The following is a 10,149-nucleotide window of genomic DNA, read 5'->3' on the forward strand; positions in this document are numbered from 1 at the left end:
ATCACCCTGCAACACCCTGCAATTGGCCCTTACCAATCATGGCCTCCTAATAATCCCCATCTCTGAACTCTGCTTTCCTCCCCACTGATAGCTGATGTGTGGTGAGCGTTCTGGCGCACTATGGCTGCCGTCACATCATCCAGGTGGGGCTGCACACTGGTGGTGGTGGTGGAGGGGAGTCCCCATTACCTGTAAAGCACTATGAGTGGAGTGTCCAGAAAAGCGCTATATAAGTGTAAGCATTTATTATTATTATTAATTAACCCAGCCTGCATGTCTTTCCAGATCGCCTGGCAAAAATCCACATGAACATGAGGATCACATGCAAACTCCACACAGACACCCAAACTATTTGACTACAGCTTAATCTTGGCACCATGTTATTCGTTAAAAAGGAGTGTCCTTGTTAAATAATTAAGGCGCAACCAAAACACCGACAAACCCACACCTACACCTACAAACCACACCCCCAAACCAAAACACCTACAGTTAACCGTCAGGATTTTGTCTGTAAGTACACATTGGGTGGTATTTCTGTTTCACCCGCACACTTCCATGAGCACTGAGAAGCCATTATAGAAGCCGTGGTGTTTTTTTTAATTAGCACAGGCTAAGCAGAATGGTCAGAAAATCACTGTGGAAAAAAAGAACGGCAACAAATTAAAAGTGAATATTGCTTTAAATTTCCAAGCTCCACAGGTAGGATATTTATTCTGATGAATTCCTCTGACTGTGGCGACTGTTTCAACGACTCACCAAACGCAGCAGTGAGCGTCGGTGTACAGTCTCGCACCTCGACCGCTCTCTCTGCTGTGATGTTCACATGAGCCCCTTCGCGGGAGAAACAGGCAGGGGGAAATTCTGTCTGATTTCAGACTTGTAAATCTCTCTGGCTAACCCTGTGGGAATATCTCAAAATAGACACAAACGCTGCAGAAAACAAAAATATTGACAAAAGCAGGCTAAAGTCTAGCGTATAGCCACAGGTTAATCAAAGCTTATTTTGTTTGGTAAAAAGAACCAGTGGGGCTGGACGCGGCTAGTTGGATATTTCTACGGCTCACCCTGCTGTAATTCAGAACATTTTCCTTATTTCCATGACCTGAAAGTCTTGTACTGGTTTCACGTAAATTCAATACTGCACTCGCTGTCCCCCGCTGTTCACCTGTTCTCCTTAAAGCGACGTCGCGATAAGTTCGCGAAATAACCACCAGGCACTGGTCCTGCAGAGCGTGCAGTCAGAAGGGAGCTGTGCGCCAGCTGAGGGGAAATGTTAACTCCCTTCTTGAAAGTAGCAGCCCCTTTGTAAAGAGAAGATTTTGCGTTCGGAATGGAGAAAAAAAAATCTCCTTGTGAAAACCAGCGTTGCCTGGGACGATAAAATATCGTTCACTCACCCCTAAAAATGGAGGGACCACCCACAAAGGGCAATTTGTTGAAGGGGAAAACCCGCTATGACCCATTCACGAAGCCCTTGCTGAAAAACTAAAACACTTCCCCCGCCTTTCCTGCACAGATTTAATCGTCTACCGTGCTGTTCTGTCGCACAGCGTGAGGATCCTTGTTCTATCATTTTTAAAACAGAATTGAAACAATTGAACTCACGAGGGAGCTGACACATTATGTTGTGTGTTCGCCTGCAATTTTCACAACAGGCCAATGCACAGGAGTAACGGGCTAAAGTATTGAAGTTTTAAGCTTTTTTAAGCTTTAATCTTAAAAAGAGAGCAGCTTTCTTTGTCAACAGAGACAAGGACAGATCATTCAGCCCAGTGTAGTCTGTCAGTGCTTTTTGAGTTATTTTAAAGAGAAACATAGTTTCGAACATGATATATCTTTAAAGAACAGATGTCAGGGTGGCACAGTGATTAGAACTGGTGCCTTGTGGCCCTGGGTTCCATTCTTTATCTGAGGTGCTGTCTGTGGGGAGTTTATATGTTCTCCCTGTGTTTGTGTGCATTTTTCTCCTCCACTCTAAAGACAGTAGGGGTGTTACCCTGACGTCCTGGCCAAATTTCCCACTGGCCCTTACCAATCATGGCCTCCTAATAATCCCCATCTATGAATTGGCTTCATCACTCTGCTCTCCTCCCCACTGAGAGCTGGTGTGTGGTGAGCATACTGGAGCACTCTGGCTGCCGTCGCATCATCCAGGTGGGGCTGCACATTGGTGGTGGAGGGGAGTCCCCATTACCTTGGGGTCAGCGCTTTGAGTAGAGTGTCCAGAAAAGCACTACATAAGTGTAAGCTATTATTATTATAATGGTCGGTTAATTGGCATCTGGGACAATTGGCCCTGGTGTGTGTGTTTCTGTGCATCTGCCCTGTGATGGACTTGTGTCCCGCTCAGGGTGTGTTCTGCTTGGTGCTTGTTGTTTGCCAAGATAGGCCCTGGCCGCCCCATGGCACTGAATTGGATGAAGCAGTTAGAAAAATGGATGGATGGATCTCTTTAAAGGGCTCTTGCATCCAAACATCATTTGTCTAATCTGTCCCCTATATGCTTACTGTACAGGTATAGAGTGTCTGGATGGAGAGGTTTTAATAACGCTTTAATGATAATCACTCATCAGTTCCACCAGGGGGACAGCATATTTTCCCACTGCTCCAGCTATCAGCACGACTGATAGCTCATTATGAGTAATGACTCTGAAATCTGACTATACTCTATTGCACGTGGTTGAAGAGACCAGGGACAGACCTAGTGTGCGAATGTTAAGCCTGAGCCCTTTCTGATATTGCAGTAGACTGAACAATGAACAACCAAACTACACTCAGGAGGGTCTTGGGGCAGTGTCCGTAGATTGTGGTTTTATTCATACACCAGTCCCTGGACAACTGATTATTATATAAGTAATTTTTTAAGGTTTTGCAAAATATAATTGAATAATCATACAGTATTATGCTTGTAGTTACTGTTGTATGAAGTGTATATGCCCTAACTACTGTACAGCACGAAATGAGATGAGCATTTGTAGGATGGGGCCCGATTTCAATTAAGTAATGAAAGTGACTTATTCGGAAACAGAATTGGGTGTTTTTATTTGCATCGGGGCGAAGCGTTTCATTCTGAAGCAGTGGACAAAAGAGGTCTTTGATGTATTAATTAGGGACAGCTCATCAGCTCCACACTGTAACAGCCTACAGCAGAACTGTAACATTGGAGAAACCCAGGAGAACACTCAACCTTATGATGCGTTAAATTAATGTGGCCGAATAGAGGTTTTAATCTAAAAAACCCCTACAGAATTGTTCCCCCCCCCCCACCAACAATCTACGGATGCAATTATGAGGACTTTAGGAAAATATCGGTGTTTTACAAGTCAAGGGATTTTCAACCCTCAGAGAACACATTACAGATGCGGATTTCAGTGGTTTCCTTGCAGAGCAATCATTACAGAAAGGCACAACCACTTTTACAGTGCAGACATGTTCAAAGCACTGCTGTTGTTCCCATTCAACAGGGAAATGGATTATTCATGCACTACCCTAATGAATAACCTTGCTCCGATACATCCTTCGCGAGCTTTTCTTCTACTCTCCCCCAAAGCCTTGGTTTTTCTTTCATTCTTAATTCCCTTCGATTTCTGCTGCTTGTTAAAAGCTGTGGTTACATGATCAGTTATTATCCCATTTCGGTACCAGCAAAAATCAAAAGAAAAGTGCACTTTGATTGTAAAACCTCTCATTTTTTTCAATTTGTGACCTTTTGTCTCCACCTCGGTAGAAAATCTTTGCCAAGAAAGACGTTCCTTCCAGGAAAGAAGGATCATTAATGGATCTGCAGCTTTTCCTTTACACAGACGTCTCATGAGGCACGGTTGTCTCCTCTGATGTCTACTCCCTTCCAAAGCAGAGCTTGCAAAACCATTTCAGAAAACTGCCGCTGTCCAGAAGGACAAGATCTTCGGGATGAGCCCAAACTACAGGGGCGGGCAATTGCTGACGACCGATTTCCTGTTAGTATATAAGAGGAATTGGGAAGATGGCTTGTGGTAACAAACTTACAAAGTTTTTGGAATGGCTCTCAACAGCGTTCAAGTCTTCTTGCCCTGGTTAATGCAATGGTATCGGGGACAGATGCCTGCTCTCGTCAACTTCCTGTTAGCCCAACAGGGCTATTTACACTCAAGGAATCTTGAATTTAATTTCCCATTAAGGAAAATGACCCCAACCCCATATCCCACATTATAGTCCACTGCTTGTTGTAACAAGGGATAGGTAAGGGAGTATGGATCCTGTACAGGACTCAGGAGAGAGAGAATACCAATCAAATTGCTCGGCAAAACGTAATCCAGGAAACAGGCAAGAAGGTCAGCTAACTGGAAGAGGCTACTGGAGAGCAACAATCCGAAACGCAAGGCTAAATCGTAAACAAGGGGCGAGCTAGAAGGCCCGACACCGAATAGAAAGCAGTAGCAAATAACGCGCACTAGGGAGCTCGAGGAGAATCTGCAATAGTGAGCCGGGAAGTGAGGAAAGAGGGGAACCAAAAAAGTAACAGGAGTGAACAGTGGTAGGTGCATCACTTGGAGCGTGAGCGCTGGTTGAACACCGCGGGCGCGCGGGCATGCGAGACGAGACAGAGACGCGTGTGGAACGCGGAACAGTCATTCAATATTACCCAACAAGAATCCCTCTCATTTTTCTGCTGATATTATGATGACACTATAACAACCCAAGCCAGGGAGAATGCCAGCGTATTAATTCTTAGTGGATTAAGCTGGGGTCCCTAGTACTTGTGGTGATTCTGTGTGTAATAGTGCTAAATGAGATTGCGATAGTGCTGTTCAGTACAGACCTTCTAAGAGAGTTCACACCCTCCCCACATAAACACTGGAGCTCTGTCTTTCGGCGCACTGGACCTGCGTAGGTGCCCCAGAGACAGTGGATAGAATCCAAAAGTCAGAACACCCCCACTGTCACTGCAGCAGGGATGTTAAACACACTGCCCTGACGGCCAGCAGCCATATCACCCTGCAACCCCCTGAAGCTCAGCCAGTGTGAGCCTGGTCAGTACCTGAATGGGAGACCTCTTGGGAAGGTCCATGCTAGAAGAGGTGTTAGTGGGGCCAGCAGGGGGCCCTCACCCTGTAGTCTATGTGGGTCCTAATGCCACAGTATAGTGATGGAGACCCTGTACTGTAAATAGGAACAGTCCCTCAGATGAGACGCAAAACCAAGGTCCTGATTCTCTGTGGTCAATTAAAATCCCAGGGCGTTTCTCGAAAAGAGTAGGGGTGTCACCCCAGCGTCCAAATTTCCCTCTGGCCTTTGCCAACCATGGCCTCCTAATAATCCCCATCTCTGATCTGGCTTCATCACTCTGCTCTCCTCCCCACTGAGAGCTGGTGTGTGGGGAGTGTACTGGTGCACTATGGCTGCTGTCACATCATCCAGATGGGGCTGCACACTGGTGGTGGTGGAGGAGAGTCCCCATTACCTGTACAGCGCTTTGAATGGAGTGTCCAGGAAAGCGCTACATAAGTGTAAGCAATTATTATGATTACAATCCCAGTTAAAGCTATTTCTCCTCTAGGAGTTTAACAGTGTTCGTACCACCTAATTTTCTGCTTTGCAGCTGAATGAAAAGAATTCAACAGCCGTGGCTGCTGCTGTAGCGCAGGGATAGGGAAAGTAAGCTTCACCGGAGAAATTACACCCCCATCTTAATTTTTTCACGAGTTCTCCATTCTGTTCTTTTGCACGTTCTTTGCGTTGTCTCCTATGTGTCCATGGAACGCATGGATGCGGACTGGGGCCAAAAACCGCCGTGTGTGTCTCGAAATGATGACTGCGTACTGACATGCGGTCCCGCAACAAGCTGCTCCGTAATGAGTTTTTCTTCTTCAAAGCGCCACGCAGAGTTGACACGCCAATTTGCAGGAAACCTGGGGATGGGCGCCTGGAGCTGAAGCTTCGACTCTCAGCGGTAGATGACAAATGCTCGTTTGCGTCGGTCCGAAGTCCACCCGGTCACTGCTGGGGTGTCACTGTCGCCCACGGACCTGTCACACCTCGTTAGGCCAGCACGCCTTCATGTTTCACACAGGCGAAAGCCCACGCGTGTGGCGTCGCCCTTATTTGACAGCTGAAGGACAGCTGCGTGCGCGGAAAAAAAACCAAAAAACATCCACGCTAATCCCAACCGCAGGAGAGAGTTCTGAGAGGAAGTCCAAAGACACGCAACAGCATGAAGATTATTACAGAAAATACTGTAAATAATTACGGAAACGGAAGAAAATGGGTGCATAAAGTCTGCTGGGCATTTGTACAGTAGACGACTTTTCGTTCAAAACTGAAGTGTTAGCTGGAGCTTCAGCGCTCGCCACCACATACACAGTAGTACAGTATATTGAATGGAAAGTTATTTCAACGTTTAATTTTTACACGAAGTCGCTTTATGAACTGAAATTTCTGGGAGTGCGGCATAAAACCCCCGTCTAATTTCCAGGCTTCAGGGACGCTTCAGACACGAGCAGCGTGTGATACTTGAGGCTGAAAAAAACCTTCTGGCAAATCCCGGCGCTGCTCTGCTGCTGCTTTGTGTCAGTGAAACGGAGGACAGAAAACGAAGCCTTTTTGTTCTTTTCACTACAGCAGCCCCGGCTCTGCACATTTTAGAGCCGTCCTCAAGCAGCTGCCAAAAGCTATGTTAATTGTGTGTAACTGAGTCTATAATTGCTTAATTAACCAACTGAACCTTATCTGGAAAACAAAACCCCAACAGATCCTACCGTTGTCTTGGTAAAGACACACGATTTCAAGAAATCCTACCTATCTGACAGCTACAGCAATGTGCTGTATAGCTAAGGTTAAAAATAAAAACACCCGGGGTGGCTCTCGGTCCATACAGAGCGCAATCAAGACAAAAGCTCAAATAAAGCGGTGATTTTCTTTTAATTACAAAACGTCTCAAGCTACCATCCATTCACTGATTTTCCGAACTGCATTAGCCTTCGAGTCACAGACAAACCCAGCAGACCCAGTTTGCGAGACGACACCCAGGACAGGACACACGTGTGGTGTGCAGTTCCAGAGACACATCCTGACTCTCCTGGGCAGCACGTCTTTGGGCTGCGAGAGGAAACCAGCGCATTCCGAGAAAACCTATACGTATATGAGGGGAACATGCAAACTCCACATAGACATCAAACCCTTGCCAGCAACACTGTTATAACATCACATCAAAACCCACTACTTCTCCAAAAATACTCTTAGCAAGCCCAAACCTTTGATGAAACCATTAACATGTTTTCTTTTTGGGGTTTTGTCTCACCGCAGTTACTGAAAGGAGCACGTTTTCCGTGACCCATACTAAGTATTATATTCCCGGGAGTGAATGTGTTCACTGAGCGTTTTGAAAGGAAGAATGCACCGGATTTTCAGCTGGTGTACGGGTGACATCCCCCAAAAAATGAAGCCTTACTGCACCTGAGCCCTTCTCCGTCACTGTTTAACCGGCACAGATACCCGCATCCCCTACCTGTGGATTTTATTCCAGATGAGCTCTCGGTTACAAATTGAAACTTGAATTGACCCAATAATATGACCGATCCAACGTTTGGTTTTCGGTTCCTAGCTGGTTCTAACTATTGCATTTCGTCCGTTTCGTACGATTTCCGACCTGGAATAGAAAAAAAAAAACTTCCAAAGGTTCCAATCAATTTAATTCAGGATTTAATTGAGTTAAGAGTTCGGCTGGAGCAAGAGCGCACGGGTGTGGGATTAACGAGATTGCGTACCCTTGTCACAACATCCCAAATGGGTCAATTAAAAAACCCTTAGAACGTCGTAATTAGTACTAATTAAGTCAATAACCTATTCAATTAACTCATTTAAGGTTGGGGAGAACGAATGCTACGTTTCTCTACGCGACGCGGAATAAACATTTCCGACAGTTTCTGAAACACAGATTCCGTACCGACACACTTTCTGATGCTCAAAGTCGGTACCAGTGTTATAGACACTCTTTCGGAAACATGGGCTCGGTACCGAAACTCTTTCTGAAACCGAAATTCGTAGCCGGTATTATCAACACTCTTTCGGTAACATAGGTTCGGTACCGACATCCTTACCGAAAGAGAAATACAATAGAAAAAATCCAGAAGTTGGAGAACAGGGATACTTAGATTGTCTGGCTCGTTTTTGCACTGCAGAATTCAGTCTTTGTTTATTGATTGGCAGCGCAGGGTTGTAGCATTCACACAGTCTTCCCATATATAAAAAACGAACTATGTAAGAAACGATTTGAATTTTAATGCCCGGTGTTGCTCCTAAAAAAAAAAAAACATCTTAAATTTGAGAACTATTTGAATACGCGCTCCAGCGCTCTTAAAGCAGAAAGCTAAACCGAGACAGCAACAGAGAAGCTCGCGAAATTGGGCCGAACCTGTAGCTGGCGGCTCATCGCCGTGATTCGGACACAGACTCTCGTGATTCGGACACATCCCCTGTTATCAACGTGAATGATAGATACAGTGATTCCCTACATTAGACCAACAAGGACACGAAGTCTTTTTGGACCCAGAAAGAAAAATACTCACCAACGAACGGCCCGCAGACAGAAGGCTCCCAGCCCGTTTGTTCCGGCTGCAGGGGGGTTACCGGCGGCTCTAGCTGCTGATCGCCGGTCCTTGCGGTTCCTGCGAACTTCTGCAACTGCTCAGCTGGAGGAGGGCGCGCACCTGCCTGCCGCCGCGGCGGCCGGTCGTCTCCACCAGAGGGCGGGCTAGAGCCGGCGGGACCGGAGAGCTGAACGTCGAGCAAGCTGGACCCGCGTGTAGTAACGCGAATGTGCTGGATCATCCTCATCATTATTAATAATAATTATTATTTCCGGGCACATTACATAACCATAAACCTCATTAAGATTCGCCCTATCGCAGTTCGATCAACTTTATTGGAAGCAGGGTTGTCTAAGATAAACTAGTCAATACCTGCATTGCGGTTAAATGCGTTTTTCTTAGGACTGACTGCATGCGTGCCATTCGGGTTTTCCAGAGCAGAGATAACCCCAGGTTGCCCGTTAATTTTGAGGGAAAACAAGAATAACAAGCGAAACTTCGGAAATAACTTGATAAATTTGTGCAATGAAATGCTATTACAGTATGTCGTGCTTTGGTAAAGAATACAAAACTGTCTGGCCATGCCACCTAATTCACATTTTCTGCTGCTGAATTTGTGACAGTTCTCCACAGAATTAAGGGGTACTGTAGGTTCCGTTACTGGTAGCAAACATGCCAAGTATCTTTGTTATCACAATGTACAGCAAACTGCCAGTAGCAGGGATTTGCCGTACTAGCAGGATTTAAAAATATAAATATAGTATCCTGACATCTCTTTTAGTCCATTTGCGTCCCGGGATAGTAATTTTATTTTGCTTGGCCGTGTCGTTAGGGAGAAACACGTCAGAAGAATTGCCAGAAACGTCGAGTTTAATTTTAGTAGCGAAGTAACAGGTAAACTCACTGCGAAATCAGTATTTGTCTTCGTCTCTCGGGCAGGGTAGCGAAAATTGTTTTGGTTAAATCGGAGCCCCCCCGCGCTCCTGAACCGTGGAGCTCGGCTCCTGCTTCTAATTATCTAATTAACAAAGACAGATCCGGGAAAGGGCCCTTCTGCACTTCACCACAGACCTGCAGAGGTGATATCAAGATTGTTTGACGTAGACAGTCTGACACAGAGCTCACTCCCCGCTGAGAAGGCAAACATAAAATACCCTTGCCCACGCCGAACCGAAGCGGTGTATATTGGTTGGAACTGTTCTGTTGCCCAAGTTAAGAAAGGTCACAGGCACGATCTACAGCTGAATCTCACTGGTCCTAAGGCGTTGCAAATCGTTTAAAGTTTTTCCTTTTGTTTCAGTGTACGAGTTCTGTTCTTGTGCAGAAAAACAAAAATGACGGAAGCGAGTTTGCAAGTTAATCTGTTTTATATAGCGCTTCCAACGAGGCATCGTCTCAAGCAGGGCTTGCCCTAGCTCTTGAGAGGCCCTAAGATCTTGGAAAGCTCTCCCACCCCCCGAGATCACAATTTGCGCAAACACTACTATTAACCGCCCCACGACAAACTTACAAACTTATTTTACCATTTAAAACAAATACATGAACTATATAACTAGAAATCTCTTATCAACCATCTTCTAAG

General features: G+C 45.7%; 1 protein-coding gene across 2 annotated transcripts in view; it reads right to left on the reverse strand.

Annotated features, from left to right (window-relative positions):
* The window catches only part of LOC148645131 (glucagon receptor-like), a 31,118-nt gene extending 22,355 nt beyond the window's left edge, over window positions 1-8,763 (reverse strand). For both annotated transcript variants that reach the window (XM_088613124.1, XM_088613125.1), the window contains exon 1: window positions 8,547-8,763. The gene's annotated coding sequence lies outside the window, so the exon portion shown is untranslated. The remainder of the gene's footprint in view (window positions 1-8,546) is intronic.
* Between the last annotated feature and the right edge of the window lie 1,386 nt (window positions 8,764-10,149).

The sequence above is a fragment of the Lepisosteus platostomus genome, chromosome 19, assembly GCF_059453375.1.
Source record: "Lepisosteus platostomus isolate fLepPlt1 chromosome 19, fLepPlt1.hap1, whole genome shotgun sequence".
Lineage (NCBI taxonomy): Eukaryota > Metazoa > Chordata > Actinopteri > Semionotiformes > Lepisosteidae > Lepisosteus > Lepisosteus platostomus.